The 17,928-nt window shown below is 46.7% G+C and overlaps 1 long non-coding RNA gene across 1 annotated transcript in view; it reads right to left on the bottom strand.

Annotated features, from left to right (window-relative positions):
* Positions 1–16,624, bottom strand: part of LOC144328455 (uncharacterized) — a 28,311-nt gene extending 11,687 nt beyond the window's left edge. Inside the window, exons 1-2 of the long non-coding RNA XR_013393726.1 lie at positions 16,080–16,624; positions 549–660 (exon numbers count right to left, since the gene is read on the bottom strand). This is a non-coding gene — a long non-coding RNA (uncharacterized LOC144328455). The remainder of the gene's footprint in view (positions 1–548; positions 661–16,079) is intronic.
* Positions 16,625–17,928: the final 1,304 nt, after the last annotated feature.

Genomic DNA, 17,928 nt, shown 5'->3' with positions numbered 1-17,928 from the left:
GCCGCTCCATACGATCAGTTTCCAAAAATAGTTTGCGAACCAGAACACTCACTTCCGGGTTCCGATTGTTGGGCAGCCGATTTGTTCGGGAGCCAAGGCGTTTGAGATCCAAGGTATGACTGTACTGACTAACAACCAGGAAGGTTAATCTTTTAAGATTTCTTTAAATTTGGGGCACAACCTTCAAATAAGGTCAAGGTAGTGACGTCACCCAATTAAGTACCAAGTTCAGAGTACAGTGGTACTGTACCTTGGTTCCTGAACAAATTGGCTCCCGAACACCGCAAACCCAAAAGTAAGTGTTCCGGTTTGCAAACATTTTTTGGAAGCCGAATGTCCATTCCGGCTGTTGGTATTGTTTCCAATCAACCAATCAGAAGCCACGCCTTGGTTTTCAAATGTTTTGAAAGTCGAACTGACTTCCAGAACAGATTGAGTTCGAGAACCAAGGCACCATTGTAGTTACAAATGATTAATTTTAATGCTCCCACAACAAACTTCCACCCAGTGATGCTGTCACCTTTTACATGCCTTGTTTTCAACCTTACCTTGTTTGTTTCATCCCTTCTGCATATACACCTGTCACATTCATAATTCTTCACAACGCAACAGGTCAATTAGGCTTCGCCAAGAGGCTTGTGTCACAAGAAACCAGTTTGCCTGAGGCAGAAAGGAAAGAGAGAAAATGCCATTACCATCTTAGAAGTCTGAAGCAACGAAGGTATTTCCATCATGCTGGATTCACAAATCAAGCACGAGCTGAGGCAGTAATGCTTCTGAAAAGCAGTTACTGGAACCTGCAGGAAGGGGAGAGCACTCTTGTCCCCGGTTCCTGCTTCTGAGTCTCCCACAGGCATCTGTCTACTATACAGTGGTACCTCGGGTTACATATGCTTCAGGTTACATACGCTTCAGGTTACAGACTCCGCTAACCCAGAAATAGTTCTTCAGGTTAAGAACTTTGCTTCAGGATGAGAACAGAAATCGTGCTCCGGCAGCACGACGGCAGCGGGAGGCCCCATTAGCTAAAGTGGTGCTTCAGGTTAAGAACAGTTTCAGGTTAAGCACAGATCTCCGGAATGAATTAAGTACTTAACCTGAGGTACCACTGTACAGCAATTATGCCTTTCTGAATCTGCCTTAGCTTAGGAACTAACCAGCACCCAAAAAAAGGAGTACTTTACTGGTATCTATAAGGATGTGACAGAGTATTACCTGCCCGAAAATTAAAGTGAAGAAGAAGATATTCAAGCTCAAAAGAATAGGTTTTTAATACAGCTTGGCAGTTTGTTTTAAATATGGAAACTGAGTGCATTCTGTCCTTACATAATTTCTGTACACACCATCCTAGACATTGCCTGTCACTTAAAAGTGTAATAAACACAAACAAACAATATGTTCAATTCCCCCCCCCCAATTTTTTTCCAAGTGAACATTATTAGCTTACTAACCGCATATTCCACCCCTTCAGCTCCACATTTTGTGTGCAACTATCATATCCCATTTGCTGCAGCTGTTTTCAGTAGCGGGCAGCATGGTGGGGCTGCATTGCTCACCTGACCTCCCTGCAGCTACGTTGCTGCTGCATCCTGGGATGGGGAAAGGGGAGAGAGGCGAGGTCAGCATGGTGCAAACACGCCAGCAGGACAACCAGACTGGCTCCGCTGGTGTGTTTGCGCAGTGAGAACTTGGCCACCACCTCACCTATCCGCGTCCTGGTATGAAGCAGCGACACAGCCGGAGGGAGGTCAGATGAGCAGCTTCATCATGCGCTCCATTCCAAATCTGAAGGTGCATTTAGCCAGTTTGAGAGCCAGAATACATCCTGGAGACAGAGGCAAGCAGGCACCCACACACATACAAGAATACAGTCTGTCCATTACCTGACCATTAAGGGTTCCCTCATCAAGAGGCGAGAAACAAAAGAAAAACCATTAAGATAGGAGAGACCTCGCAGCCCTGGACAGAGCGTTGCTGAGCTCCGAGAAGCTGCCTGAACCTCTGGCAAACACAGGAACAGTTCCTTTGGAAAATAATTAGGCCAACTGCCACCCACACACCCACACCCTCTGGCTGGGAAGCTTGCATCGTCCCCCTTTCCAAGTAAGCAGTGCTGGAAGTCAATCCTGGAAGTTGGGTAAACTCTGAACAGCGGACAATGGCAAACAAGGCCTGGGAGCCCGTCTGACAAGTTCCAGATTATGTAAAACACCCGAAAAAATCCATTGTGAACAGGGAAACGGCAGTCTGTTTCTGCCTTCAGCCAGCTGGCAAAAGCGGGGCCAAGGCTGCCTGCCAACTGCGAGAGAAAGTAATTTAAGCCCAGAGAGTTGCATCACCACATCAGCTCATGATGCAAGGTGGCAGCGAGCAAAGCAGCAGTAGCACTCTGAGACAGCAATCCAAAAACATACTTCCTTTATATGGTATTTCTTCCTTTCCCTAATCAGATGTTGCAACAGGCTCTCCTGCAACACAGCTGCAAGTTTAAGGAGTGTGGATGCCGCAAGGCAACAAGCCTTTCTGGAAAGCAACGTCTGCAGGCAAGGAAGGATAGTGGGCGGCTCAAAGTTTCTGAGAATGGCAGCAGGACCTGCTACCAGCAATGTTAGCCATGCGGCTACATGTATAGGAGCTAGAACCTGGCTCAAATTGTTCCTTGAGCTTGGACAGCAAAGAGCATTGTGGAAGTCCTAAAAGGAGAACAGGATGTTTTGACCTCCCGATGCATGTGAAGGAAGCAGAAGGACTTGTTCCCCTAATGCTAAACTGTGGTTTAGCATTGTTTCTGAGCAGGGCCCAAGTGTTTTTGCTATTTTTATTTCATGCACGTTCATCCATGCAAAAAAACAAAAAAACACCCAAATACTTTGGTTTAGCCCAATAGGAACAGTCACTCAGTGGAGAGCTAGGAAGAGGAAAATGAAAGCTCAAAAGAAATTGTTCTCTTTTAACTATGCCTAATTTTTATTCAACTTAAACCCCACAGGACCCACAAAGGCAGCCTTCTATCATTAGTAAAGTCTCACCCATTTTACTAGAACTTACACAAACACACAGTAATTTAGCCATACTGTGCTTAATTAACTTAAGTTAACTTGCTCCACCTTTGCTCTGCAAAATCATCAGAGTGAATCACTTTCAGGTTTCCCCACACGAAGAATTGAACCAGTTCCAGAGATGTGCCAAACCGATTACCAAACTGCTTGTGGTTTGAACTGAAACGGCTTCAGCTCCACCCCAGCCTAAAATGTTAATTATGTGCAAAGTAACCAACTGGATTTTGCACATTTGTGTACATGTGATAGATCTTCAATATCATAGCTGGCTACTTTCTTCTATAGTGTTCTTCCTATATTCATTTTAAAAAGGGATCAATCGTGCCAAAGGCATAACAATAAACTTGAGCAGGTGGTAATTATTCTTCTGGTCCTACATGCAGTCCAGATCCACAAGCAGGGAAGGGCGATGGCATGATTTCATTCAGAGGCTCTCCAATATGCATGTGAATAAACTACTAATAACAAACAGAATCATAGACTTGTATAGTTGGAAGATACCCTGAGAGTCATCTAGTTCAACCCCCTGCAATACGGGAATATCAACACATGGTCTCCCATCCAATTTAAACCAGACCGGACCCTGCTTAGCTTTGCAAATGTGCTAGCAATTTTTATTGCTGCACTGGAGGTCTAGATTGAAAGGGGCACACACCACCTCCTACTCTCCTTTGCCACAAGTATGGGAAACCACTGGGCCTCCAGATGTTGCTGGCCTACTATTTCCATCATCCTCAGCCACTGGTCATGCTTGCAAGGGCTGATGGGAGTTGTAGTTCGGCAACATCGTGAAGGCAAAAGATTCCCCCCTCCTGGCCTAAGCTTCAGATCCAGAGTTTGATTTGGCTAAGGGAAAGAAACAGCTGTCCATTAACCCCCAGCAGGGCTAACAGCAATACCAGAGGAGGTGGGCTTCAGCTGGGAAGGTGACATGGAGCAGGGTGTAGCCAGTGTGGTGTAGTGGTTAAAAGCGGTAGTCTCATAATCTGGTGAACCGGGTTCGCGTCCCCGCTCCTCCACATGCAGCTGCTGGGTGACCTTGGGCCAGTCACACTTCTCTGAAATCTCTCAGCCTCACTCACCTCACAGAGTGTTTGTTGTGGGGGAGGAAGGGAAAGGAGATTGTTAGCCGCTTTGAGATTCCTTAGGGTAGTGATAAAGCGGGATATCAAGTCAAAACTCCTCCTCCTCCTCTTCTTCTTCTTCAGGGTGGACATTGTGCCCTATTTTGCAAGAGGACAGCCATATCTTTGAAAGGCTGCCTGGTCTAAGTCTAGTTGAGAGACAAATCCAGTGTTCGAAATTCCCATTGTTCTAGGCGCATTTGCGACAGGGAATTTCATTAGCACAAGCAGTTTCTCAGCTCTGGGCACAATACTGCACCTAAGATTTCAGATTAAAACTACAGAGTGGAAGGAAAGGACTTTTTTCTGCCTCCCCACGTCCAGCTACTGTCTGAAGACTGGAGAAGAGACCTTCTTAAGAATATTAGCAGGGTGGGCAGGGAAAGGACTAGACCATGTGTAAAATGAACATAATATTTGAGCTGCAGTTCATTCATTTTCAGCTTTGTATTCTTGTTACACATAAAAAAAGTGTGCCTAGACATTCCGGTGTTGCGCCCATGACCTAGGCTTAAGGTGCCGTTTAGCTCCTAGCTTTCATATCTCCGTTTCTAACACTGGATAAATCATCCTTTTCTTTCCTTTTTCCTTTTTTAATTTGAGTTCGGGATTTTTACATACTGGATAAATCATCCCAAGAAGGGGGAGCGTGAGAGGACCTTGACATTGCCCACCCACGGTAAGCACATGGATAGCAGACTGAGCTGGCAGACAGGTCATAATCTATCCTATTTCCATTTAATTATAGTATTAATTACTAAATTTGCATCTATCCATAAAAACCAGGTCATGCAAAGCCCTATCTTTTGGACTGATGTAGCTTGAGTTCACCAGTGGCAAAGGGTTTCACCCCTTCGCCTCAACCACCCGCCCAGAAAATTCAAATGCCAGTCATCACGCCCCCTCCCGCCACTTCAGTTCCTGAGGGAAAATACTGCTAAAGGCTTTGAAGAGATCTGGGTCTCATTCCTAATTACATTAGGATGAATGATTCAAAGAAGAGTAGCACACCCTACCCAAAAATGTCTGGTGGGGCAAAGAAGATCTCCATACTGAGCAGGTAATTGCCTTAAATCCTTTTCTTTCTTTCTTTCTTTCTTTCTTTTTGGCTGACTCACTACAGGTGCCAAGCAAGGGGTAGGAACACACCTGCTGTCACTTCAGCTTGGAGCAAGCCATTTCTCAGAGCCAAGCAAGAACCCTCCTCCTGGTCGGAGGCAAGCTGCTCCTTCGACACGGTTAATTCCTAGCCTGAGGCAAGAGAGCAATTTTGGGGCAAGGAGTTGCGAGCTGGCTTTGAGCCAAGTTCCACATTAAGCTTCGTGCACAGCGATATCCGTGTCACTGGTTTGTCTTTCATTACATGTATGTGGGGGTTGCTGATTTTAATCCAGGTCACCGTGGTGTGGGGGAGGGGAGGTTTAACCCCCCACCCCCAGTCATGTGGTTGGGAGGCTTGAAGGAGGAGAAGGGCCCCCACACTAGGGAGGAATTTTCATCCTAATGGCAGGTAGGTGTGGTGGCAGTGCCAAATTTTCGTATAAGCTAAACAAGCTATAGCTTAGGGCCCCACTCTCTTGGGGGGACCCCAAAAATTTCACTATTAATATACAGGTAGGTAGCCATGTTAAAGGGACGCAGGTGGCACTGTGGGTTAAACCACAGAGCCTAGGACTTGCCAATCAGGTCGTCGGTTCGAATCCTCGCGACGAGGTGAGCTCCCGTTGCTCGGTCCCAGCTCCTGCCAACCTAGCAGTTCGAAAGCACGTCAAAAGTGCAAGTAGATAAATAGGTACCGCTCCAGCAGGAAGGTAAACAGCATTTCCGTGTGCTGCTCTGGTTTGCCAGAAATGGCTTAATGATGCTGGCCACATGACCCAGAAGCTGTACGCCGGCTCCCTTGGCCAATAAAGAGATGAGTGCCGCAACCCCAGAGTCGGCCCCGACTGGACCTAATGGTCAGGGGTCCCTTTACCTTTAGGTAGTTGTGTTGGTCTGCCATAGTTGAAACAAAATTTTTAAAAAAAATCCTTCCAGTAGCACCTTAGAGACCAACTAAGTTTGTTATTGGTATAAGCACATGAAAGCTCATACCAATAACAAATTTAGTTGGACTCTAAGGTGCTATTGGAAGGATTTTTTTTTATTTTGTTTCGACTATTAATATACTTCTTAATTGTATTTCAGTTCAACAAGCACTTTCATAAAATAAATATTTTGTTATGTGCAAATGGCTTTAGATACCTATTAGGTCCATAAATTACCATATAGCACATATTCAACACAAAGAAACAGTGATAATTTGTTGTTGACAAAGGAAAGCTGGACATATAAAGGGCCCCATTAACTTCAGTAGCTTGGGGCCTCATCAAACCTATATCCAGCCCTGTGTGGTGTTATAACAGGAACGTGTCACTGAACTACAACACCGTCTTTTGCTTGTCTATATGGAGAGGACAATATCAATATCAATAGCAGGTCCAATGGTCAAGAAGGCGCACAAGATATAGAAGGAAATGAGGATCAGATGGGGCTCGTCAGCTTGAGAAGGAAGCCGATCTAGGCTCCACTGCCTTGTGGGGCATCTCTGGGAGAAGAAAACGCTAAGGAGGAAACCCTACACAAGTCTGGAGTGGAGTCCCTAAGACGGTTGGACGGCACCTTGCACACCTCCTTCTGGCAACTCCTGCAGCCCAGCTGTTGCCAGATGTATTGCTCTGCTTTCCTTTGGACCTCATCAACGAGGCCAAGAAGGGGGTAGTGTTGTCTTGGCAGCTCAGGACCTCCAAACACACTGCCCAGGCTTGTGCCCCAGGGAAGTCACTTCAGTGCTGCCAATGCAGCTGTTTGACTTCACCCGCAGAGGTGCACTCCATTGTCTCTCAAGACAGTTGGATGCCAGCGGTGATGGTCCACATCACCAAGGTCTTTGGGGGAGTCGCTGCTAGGGAGTTGAGGAACAGAAGGGAGTATCCTGATCAGTGACATGGCAGTAGCTGCCTGGGGGACCGGACAGGAGGATTCCACCCCAGAACATTTTGCAGGTCCCGCCAATTAAAAATGCCCAATACAGTTATCTATTTACTTATTAAACTTATACCCTGCCTCTCCTCCCATAGGAGCCACAAACACAAATGTGATCAAGCGATACAGTCAAAAATAAAATAAAATATTTAAAACATTTTCATTATTCCGCTGGCAGAGATCAGCAACTACATAGCGATGACAAGCCCATTTCTTTTTTGGGCCATTTCCCTTCCATCGATTAGGACTGCATTCAAGAAAATAGCTTCCACTGCCCTCCACCACCACCCCTTGTGCTTTGGCAGCTGGCCACGCTACATTTCCCGACACAATTGCTGCGTCTGGCTGGGCTCTTGCCAGAGTGGCTCGGTGCGGCATGTCACACCAGTGGCGCTACCAGAGGCGCAGATGAGGAATCGCTTTCTGAGCCAAGCCAGAGGAGGCTTCGGGAATCTTCTAGAAAAGCTGCATTTTTTTTCAAGCTTCTCATGTTTGCTCATCATCTGGTTAGAACAGACTCAGAGAGCAACTTTCATTTCCGCCTTGGGAACTTTATTTGTTTCAAGCCCCAGATGTCAATTAAACATTACAGATGTTATTATTCAGACCTTCTAAATAATCCTACCTGAAAATGTAAAGTGGGCAGCCATGTGCGCTTATTTCATCGATCTAGGGAAGAGCAGGGGCCAAGAGGGCCTATATGCCACAAATCAGAGTCCCTGGTTCAAACCTCACCTCTGCCTGAACTCTCTAGGGACCTGGTGGTGAAGCCATTCCCTCAAATAAAAACAACAACCCTATGATTAATTGACTGACATGCCATTCATCAACAGAAAGTCATTGCTTTCAATTCTCAGACATGCTCTGTTCTGGGCAAGTATAATTTCCAGAGGAGCAGCCTCTGTTAGTATTTTTCAGCAAGAACAACAAGGAGTCTTGCGGCACCCTAAAATCTAACAAATTCATTCATTCATTTCTGTGTAATTATAAGCTGCCTTGAAGGGCAAAGCCACTTGAGGCAGCTTATGGATGATTAGTTTCACAAGAATGTAAGAAGTACGTTTCTGGACAAGGCCAGTGGCTCAATTAGCCCAGCATCCTATTCTCACAGGGGCCAAGTGGATCCCCCAGTCACAGCAGGGTCTGAACACACAGGAATCCTCCCCACTTGCAAGTCTCAGCAACTGGTATTCAGAGACATGGGGGAGCGGGTGGCGCTGTGGTCTAAACCACTGAGCCTCTTGGGCAGGCTTCCTCAACCTCGGTCCTCCAGATGTTTTTGGCCTACAACTCCCATGATCCCTAGCTTGCAGGACCAGTGGTCAGGGATGATGGGAATTGTAGTCTCAAAACATCCGGAGGGCAGAGGTTGAGGAAGTCTGCTTTTGGGCTTGCTGATCGGAAGGTTGGTGGTTCGAATCCCCGCAACAGTGTGAGCTCCCATTGCGCGGTCCCAGCTCCTGCCTACCTAACAGTTCGAAAGCACAGCAGTGCAAATAGATAAATAGGTACCACTGCGGTGGGAAGGTAAACAGCGTTTCCGTGCACTCTGTCACGTTGTCCCCTTGCGCCAGAAGCAGTTTAGTCATGCTGGCCACATGACCCAGAAAGCTGTCTGTGGACAAACGCCAGCTCCCTCGGCCAGAAAGCGAGATGAGAGCCGCAACCCCATAGTTGCCTTTGACTGAACTTAATCGTCCAGGGGTCCTTTACCTTTTTTACCTATTCAGAGACATACTTCCTCTAACAGTAGACTGATCCAGCAAGACTCCCATCAGCCCCAACCAGCAAAGCCAATGGTCAGGGATGATGGGAGTTTTACTCCAGAAACATCTAGGAGGCCACAGGTTCCCCATCCCTGCCTTTGGTAACTAGGTTTGTTTCCTATAAGTTTCTTCATCTAAACTTTGGAGCACTTTGCACAGAAACTAGGCAGCGGCTTCCTGCTGACAAGCAAGCCATGCCTCACCCACCATCACAAGGAAGGTTTGCCTTTTAGTTTGCACAGGAAACAGTGGTGATGATTAACATGTTGAAAGCCCAAGCCTACATGAGATGGGAGGTTCAAAATAGGTACATCACGACAGGAAGCAAGCTGCCATTTTGAGGCCAGACATCTCAAAAGCCGTATTCTTCAATATGACTCGGTTCCTGAAATTCCTTCTGACGGTACAGATAAAATATAACTGATAGAATTCTACAAGATTTAGCATAACTGTGTGAAAACAGTAAATATCCAAGGATCCCCAGGCATGCATCTCCAGATGGTGGAGACATCAGACACCATCATGGCAACAGGGCATCTTCACTTGGCAGCAAGTGGTCGATAGCCAGGTGTATGGCGAATTTTGAACCCTGCCTCAGAGAGGTACATTCTCACTGACAGACCCCAATGAGGAATCTCATGGCATTAGCTGAATTTTCTGAAGTCTTCAAGGACAGCACCACATGCAACGCACTGTAGTGGTCTATCCTTGCAAAATCCCATCTTCTTCTTGCCTTATACACTTCTTCAAGAAAAAACTAGCCTTTTGCACTCTAGCACTTACCATCATACACAAATTTAATAAATAATAATAATAATAAATATCTTTATCAGAAGCATTTAAGCAGATGCTAGGTATCAATCCAACGAGGATGGCATGACTATGCTGGCTGGGGCTGCAGGCTGGCAAAGGCTGCTGTATGGATACATCACCAATCTCTGCCAACAGAGGATACACTTAATGTATCTGGTGCTGTGGCATCAAGTCCATGGAAGCTTTCACCACCATAAATCTATTAATACCTTTAAGATTCCATATATATGTGTCTGTAAAATTATATTCCCAACTGCCACAGGCCATTGCTTTTCTCAATATACTCACTCTTGTGGCACAAGTATTCAGTGCTGCCTTGGGCAATTTTAGACTCTGGACTAAACTGGTCTCACGCACCACCCCTCTGGAATTAAGTGGCCCTTCACAGAGGCCCTTTTTGGAAAGAAATGTCTGCCACTTCTCTTCTTCTGAAACATGGCAAGCCAGCCCTAACAAACCTGGGGGGTTGCAACATGCAGCGAGACCACACAGGCCTTCCTCCTAATCCAGTAGCAGAAGCAACACCCAGAAGGAGCCCCAGTATTAGGACAGCAGTCGCCCCTTCTAAGCACCAGAACCATTGGCAAGCGCCCAGTCATGCTGACCTCCAGCCCCAGCCTTTGCCAATACATGGTGAGTAGTTTTCCAGAATGCAATAACATCCGTATTCCATTGCAGGGAAAGGAAAGTTTGTGGGCCATCCCCGGAATATTGAATTACTCACAACTTTTACAGTTAAAATCAAAAGCTCGCAATCGCAGGCAACCTGATCCTGGGCGTCTGGGAAAGGAAAGGCTGGCTCCAGAGCACCAGAATAATCTAGTTTATCTCCCTATTCCTTCCTGCCACCCTTTGCTTCTGTTTGGGTCTACGCTGGCATTTGGCTCCCTATGCATGGGGGCCTCGCCATTTGATACCAGGGCTGGAAATGTGCCACCTAGGAAACCCTAGCTGGAAATAAGCAAAAGGGGATCTGCTTGCTGCAAATTCTATACAGTATACTGCTGCAGCACGGTTCGCTGGCCAAGTGGAGTGGGGGGTATAAATTAATGGGCTGGCTAAAGCCTTTTGTAACTGTGGTTTTTCAAGCCATATTTGCCAGCCTTCTTGGAGCACTGAAAGGAGTGGACCATTGGTCCGTCGACTCGAGCACCCTGTTCCCACAGCCGTCACCCAGTTGCCTGTGGGAAACCTGCCCACAGGACCCTGAGTGAAACAGCACTCTCCCCAGTTGTGATTCTCAGCAGCTGGCAAATGCAGCCATTGTGTTGGTTCAGACACCAGGCGCTACATGGCAAGGTGGACCAATGATGTAAGACAGTCTGTTCCCGAAGAACAAATCAGAATTGGAGGATAAGTTGGGAGGCAGGACCTGGAAGAATCACCAACAAGACCTGGGTTCTGCAGCAAGGGGTATTCAGCGGCATACTGCCTTCCAATGCTGGAGGTGATTTCTGGAGGTTTAAGTTAACAGGCAACACAGGCCCATTCGCTTTCATTCTCTGGCTCAAGACACAGGTCAAATAGGTGCACGGGGAGAAGAGAAAGGCAGGCCAGGGGAATGAAGAACAGGTCCACCTGCATATGAATAAGCAGCATTTTTTATGAATGCATTATGAAAACCAAAAGCCCACATACACACAGAGCCACATTTAAGTCTGCCCAGCCAAGTTTCAGGTTTTAGAAGCAGCAGAAAGCAAAGGAGAGAATGTGATCAGCAAACAAAAAGGAGGTGGGGAAGAAGGTGTTGCAAACTGTTCATCTGTTTTCACATTCAGCAACACCTAGGGTGGACACCTATGCCTCACCGAAAAAGAGAAAACTTGTGACCAAAAGCAGGCCCAAAGTTGGCATAACATTTGCACATGCCAATTTACAAGTATCTAGATGCAAATTTCAGAAATCATTGCTGTGATTTAAAATAGAACATATTGAGTCATTCGATGGTCCCTTTAGGTCAGTGTTGTCAACACTGACTGGTAGCAGCTCCCTGGGGTTTCAGATGGGAGGGCATTCCCAGGTCCTACCTGGAGATGCTCAGGATGGAACGTGGGGCTGGTGTGTCATTGCAAGTGTATTCTGCAATGTGTTACTGACAGTGCATTAGCGGTGGATTTCTTCCGCAATGCTTCCCCAAAGCTACCACATCACTGCTGTCTGGAGTGGCTCTAAAGCAGCAAAGGGGGGGGGGGGCAGGCATTCCCGGAACATTTGTGGTATGAAAAGGTATGGGATTTCAGCAGGAAATTACAGGATATGAAGCTATCTCAAAACTTTTGCAGGTTTGAAAGCGGGAACATGTACGGCTCCCCAAAAAGCACCACGAGCACAATGTAAAACCAACAAAACAGTGGTATAAAAGCATTTTTTAAAAATAAAATAAAAACAAGATCTAAGGAAAGGCAGGGCAAAAAGGCACAGCTTTGCATTGTATGTATTTTCTTGAGACACTCAACTCTTTTGCCTTAGAGGAAGCAGGGGATGGAGGTTGGAAGGGATGTGCAGGATGATTACACAAACGGTAATGCTTGTTACCTCAAGCTGGGTATTCCAAACGAATATTCTTTGGGCTTGATTGTTTTAAATTAAAATTCCCAGGGCACATGCCAAATAAATCCACCTCACAGGTCTGGGAAAGTTAGGCAGGCTCGTTCCTAGAGCCCACAGAACACCAAGTGTAGCAACACAGAGATAACAACTAGAGTATGTGAAGGAACAGCAATTTGTAGTGGTGTTCCTTGCACCTCCTCCACATCAGGAACAGTTCCAGGCCAAGATATTCTGCTGCCTGAAAGGGAGCCTGAAAGCCTTCTCACCTGCGCTAGGACTGGCAACATTCAAAAAAACGTTTCGCTGCCTCATTAAAAGGCAAAACTACCAAATTTGCATTCTGAAACAAAATGAAACCAAAACACAGCCGCCCTTCAAAATTCATACCTCTCCGAATTTGCAGGGCAGTTCCCCAGCCAAGTTATATGTTAAAAAAATGTGTATGCCAAGGTAAAGTGTGCATTGTGAAGCATGCAAAACCTCACGGTTGGATTACTGCAATGTGCTCTGTGTGGGGCTACCCTTGAGGCTGGTTCACATAATAATAATATTAATAATTATTATTATAATAATTGGGCGGCTTCCAACAAAATATTAAAATACAATAATGCATCAAACATTAAAAGCTTCCCTAAACAGGCTGCAGCTAGTACAGAACATGGTGTGGCTAGGTTGCTCATCAGAGGCAAATTATTGCCAGCATGCAACACCCTGCATGTGGAATTTGCACTGGCTTTAAATCTACTACTGGGCCAAGTTCATGGTGGCGCTGGTACCAACATACAAGGCTCTATACAGCTCAGGACGAGGTTACTAGAGAGACTGCCTTATCCCTTATACAACCAGTTTATCTCAGCAGTCTACAGGAATGTTTCTCCTGGCCAGCTCCATAGTAACTCTATGGTCGCCCCTGTTCTGTGGAATAGCATTCCTGTCAACATACGACAGGCTTTTTTTACTATCTGCACTTTCCAGAAACAACTGAATACACTTTTGTTCCTACAGGCTTTCCCAGCTGGATAAATGGGTCTTTGGCCAGAGGGTATATTTTGCATTGTTTTAGTTTTGTTTTTAAATGTAGCAGCTCCCCCCCCCCCCCCAGGTTTTCATTGCACATAGCCTTGAGACAGCTGTGTAGAAATACGTTGTTGTTGTTGATGATGATAATAATAATAATAATTTAAAAAATGTGAGGTTGTTTCAAGGAGAAGGAAACCTTTAGCAGACTAGGGGTTCTACAACAGGATGAGCAAGGAGAGAAAGGAAGAATTTGTCAGGCTGTAAGAAGGGTAAAGCCATTGAAGGCATGGAGGAGAAGTCTGTGCAAGAACCAGGAGGGGACAGGAAAGTAGCGAAGGGATTTCAAGAGGGGTGTGTCAACAATGGCTTTGGTGAAACAAGCTCTCTTCTCCAGCCCATCATTGAGGCTGTTGGGACAGGCCTTGTCTTCCCAGACTGGTGGAGGCAGGTCCATCAGGACAAATGGGGCCCTGCCCCGGTCTACCTTCAGCCACCTGCCTGTCTTCTTGCTTACAGCAGTCTAGGGGGCTCTGCATTGTCCTTGTAGAAAGAATTCAGGGGCCCAAACCAGAATTAGTTAGCTCCACCTGTCTTTGGGCTCTACCTACTGTTTCACTGCATTTACACTAAAAAACTAATGAATTTTCATGAGGATGGTTTTTCATATATTAAAAAAATAATCACAAAGTGATGTGGAAATGTGAAGAACTCAACTCTCCCTCTTTCTATAAGAAACTGAAAGAAACCAAAATTGACATATTCACCCACCCTTACTCCCAGGTAACCAGGCTTAGGACTGTAGCCTGATGCAGCCTCTTAGTTCACCTTCCTGCTGCCCAGTCAATTTTTGAAGTAAGGCGGGGGAGCCAGGCTCCCTCCCGCCAGTCTCTGGATGAAGAAAGTCGGTAGAGAGAAATTTTGTCCCTCTCAACCCAAACCACTAGAACTCATGCACACCCAGTGAAGCTGGATGCTGGAAGATTCGCAACAGATAAAAAGGACGCACTTCTTCACACACGCACAGCTAAACTACGGAACTCACTGCTACAGGAGGCAGGAATGACCACCAACCTGGATGGCTTTAAAAGAACATGGGACAGATTCATGGAGGAGAGGGCTATTGATGGCTACTAGCCATGGGGGCTACGCTCTGCCTCTACAGCTGGGAGGCAGCGATACTTTCCAATGCCAGCTGATGGAAGCCACAGAAGAGGAGAGTGCTCTTGTGGCCAGATCCTGCTTGTGGGTTTCCCAAAGGCATCCACGTTGCCCACTGTGACAGACGGGTGCTGGACTAGATGGGTCATTGGCCTGACCTTCCTAGACTCTTACCCACAAATCTCATGCCTTCCAACTTCTTCCCCCACTGTTCCAAATGACATTAACCTTGGGTTTGCAGCGGCAGCGCTGCACGTGATCAGGAAAGCTAGTCAAAACTAACCCGTGCGCCGCTCAAGGCAAGCAAAACTTTTCCCCTGTTTTGTCTGCTGGCGCTTTGCCCTCCGCCCTGGTTGTGTGGGGCTCTGTTGGCTCCGGCGTGTGCAAGCCACAGCAGGGATGTTCTCCAGCAAGTGGAGGGACTCAGACAGAGAGAGAGAGAGACGAGATTCCGCAGTGCTTCCCTGGCACAGCCTTCTTTCTATGCCCGGAATCTGCTGATCTTTCACTCCCAAGCCAGGAAAATCGTCCAGCAAAGCGCCTTGCCCCTCAGCTGCCGGCACTGCAGTGTTGCAAGGCTTCACCCCGTCCCCAAAACACACACGCACACAAAAAGGCAAAGGCACAACAGCTCAACCTTTCAAATTAAATTTTAGAGCACGGGGAGGGGCAGGGATTGCTAGATCGGCGACGCACATTGCAGAGATGGCTTTCTGGACACAAACAGGTGTGTGTCCGCCGCCCCCCACTCCTCCCCGCCCGCAAAAAGTTTGGGAAAGCAGGAAGTCTCTCCTTTAGATGACTTCTCTGTGCAGAGAATGGGAGGCGGCGGGGCAAGGCGGAGAAGGAAGGAGCCGGCGGGAGAGCCGCTATTATCGCCGAGAAGTTTTCTCCAGCGGCGTGGTCGCCTCGGCGTCTCCGTTTGCTGAGTAATGGCAACACGGAAACGTCACCGCAACGCCGCCGAGATGTGCAAAGTCATTCCAGGCGCCGGGAGAATCTCGACAGCTTTGGAAAAAGGAGAGCGGCCAGATCTGGACTGATGAGGAGATTCTACTTCTGTGCCGCTTTTCATCCGAAGGAATCCCAAAGCGGAATAATAATTATTATTATTAATAATAATAATAATAGGCAGCAAGCCAGAGGAGGGGGCCGCGTTTTCACCCCTTCCCCCCTCTCCTCTCCCCTCCCCACCCCATAACACACCTCACCCCCTAAATCTGCAATCCTCTTCAAGCAATAGAGAAAAAGTAGCGGTGGCAACAATGGGAGAGCGCTGGCCCAGTTAGATCACAGAATCCACCAACTCTCCAAAGTGGTCGTTTCATCTGCAGAGAGAGAGAGAGAGAGTCTGTCCCTTTCCTCTTTCTTCTGGCTTGCAAGTTGTAATCCACTGGCTTCTTCGAGCCTTCTTCCTCTTCCTCCGCTCCACCCCAAAGACCTGGATACCCCAAAAACGAATCTCCTTCGTTTTAGCAATGGCTTTCTGCCCCAGTCCCAGCCCCATCAGCGCTCTCTCTCTCTCTCTCTCTCTCCCATCCGCCCTTCCTCGGATCTGGCCTTACCTGAGCCGGTCACTTTTGCAAAGCAGGCCCGGAGCAGCCCAGCGAGTCAGGGGCGAGTTAAAGGAGACTCCTCGCCCTTTAAGAAGCAGCCGCTCTGCCTCCGCCAGCCGCTCTCGGGAGCCCTTTCCACCTGCACCGCTGGGGACCTGCCTCTTCTGACGTCACTCCAGCGATGGGCCACGCCCTCCGTCCACCGTTCGCTGTTGGTCACTGGCTGGCTGTCCCGCCGATCATTTCCCTCCGGGGCGCAGCGTTCCCGGACCTTGGCAGCTCCAATGGATGGAGGCGGCGGCGGCTGGCAGGTGAAGCCGCGTGACGCCTGAAGCAAAGAGGACCGAGAGACAGCGTCTCACACACACCCCACCTTAAAAAAAATAGGATTAGTGCATGCAAAAAGTGCCAAGCCGGGAACAGCCAGTTCGTTTCCAGCTGCTACAGCTGAATTTGAGGAAAACCTTTGCAGCATTCTGATTGGCTGGAATGGCCGTGATGTCACAGAAAGTTTTTGCTCGGGTACTGACATGACCTCAGGAAGCCAGCCCAGAAGCATTTGCAATTTCTAATAGAATTCCGCTACTAAAATAAGCTCCATCACTGAAATTCAAACTCTCATCTATGGGTTACATCTGCTTTTTTAAAAGAAATAAATAAAGAGAAAGTCTCAAGCCATCCACTGAAATATATAAAGTTTCTAAGTTAAACTTTCCTCCCCCACAAATGGGATTCCTGTATCACAAGACTCATTTGCCAGAGATACACATATTTTGGGGGGCTTATGATGGTGATTTTAACAATGCAATCCTATGCATCTGTACTCTGAAATAAGTCTCACGGAGTTCAATAGGATTTACTCCTCCGAAGGTACATGCAAGATTGTAACCTTAAAAGCTCCTGCCTTCAGAATCGCCAGAGTTTTCTGTATAGTACAATAGCTAGTTGAGAGAAAGCTTCCTGTGAACAAATAAAGAGGGGAGAGTCTTTGTAGTAGACTGACCTTATTTGTGATTTGATAGCTTTCTTTTATAAAGAAATTGAAAAGCAAATAAGGAAATGCCTTTGTGAAGCAATTCAGGCCACTAAAATCCTGATATTAACTCTTCTGTTTAGGGAAGCTTTTAATACTGGATGAATCATTGTATTTTAATATTCTGCTGGGGAAACCCAGCCAGATGGGTGGGATATAAATAATAAATTAATTTATATTATTATTATTATTATTATTATTATTATTCTGTTCAATGTGTTCTCAGCAAATAATTATTTTCAATATTTAAGTTGATGTTATTTATCTGTTTAGTTTACTTGAACTTATTGAAGCCCACTTGTAGCCCCGAGAGGCTAAATGGCTTGCAAAAGACTCCCACAATCAAAATAATGTTCAGGTCGGGCATCATGAACAGAAATAAAATTGTGACCCCATGATGCCAGGATTATCCATTTCCTGTCCCTTGGGCGTAGCCAGGATTTATGGTTGGGGGGCGGCAGGCTTCATGTTAGAGTGGGCAGAACTTCACTTAGTTAAGTAGTTTTATTGATTTACTTGATTTGGGGGGGGCAGCTGCCCCCCTTGACTACACCCATGTCCCGTCCACATCCATGGTGTTCTTTGATATTGCCCTTCAACCTCTGAACCAGCCAGATTTTGCTCAGTCCACAAGGGAAGCTAGCCTTTCCTATGCCATGTAGATCAATACCGTTCCCAGGTAGGGGGTTTCCCTCCCTGGTGGATGACATCTGGCAGTTTCCTTCTCTTTCCCTGCCTCCTGATGAGTAGTAGTATGAGCTTCTATGTAAACTGCTTAGACGTTTTTTGATTAGGCGGTCTATAAGTCTTGTTAAAAAAATATAT

The sequence above is a fragment of the Podarcis muralis genome, chromosome 7 (assembly GCF_964188315.1).
Source record: "Podarcis muralis chromosome 7, rPodMur119.hap1.1, whole genome shotgun sequence".
In the NCBI taxonomy this organism is placed as follows: Eukaryota; Metazoa; Chordata; class Lepidosauria; order Squamata; family Lacertidae; genus Podarcis; species Podarcis muralis.
This window is presented reverse-complemented; position numbering and strand designations above follow the sequence as displayed.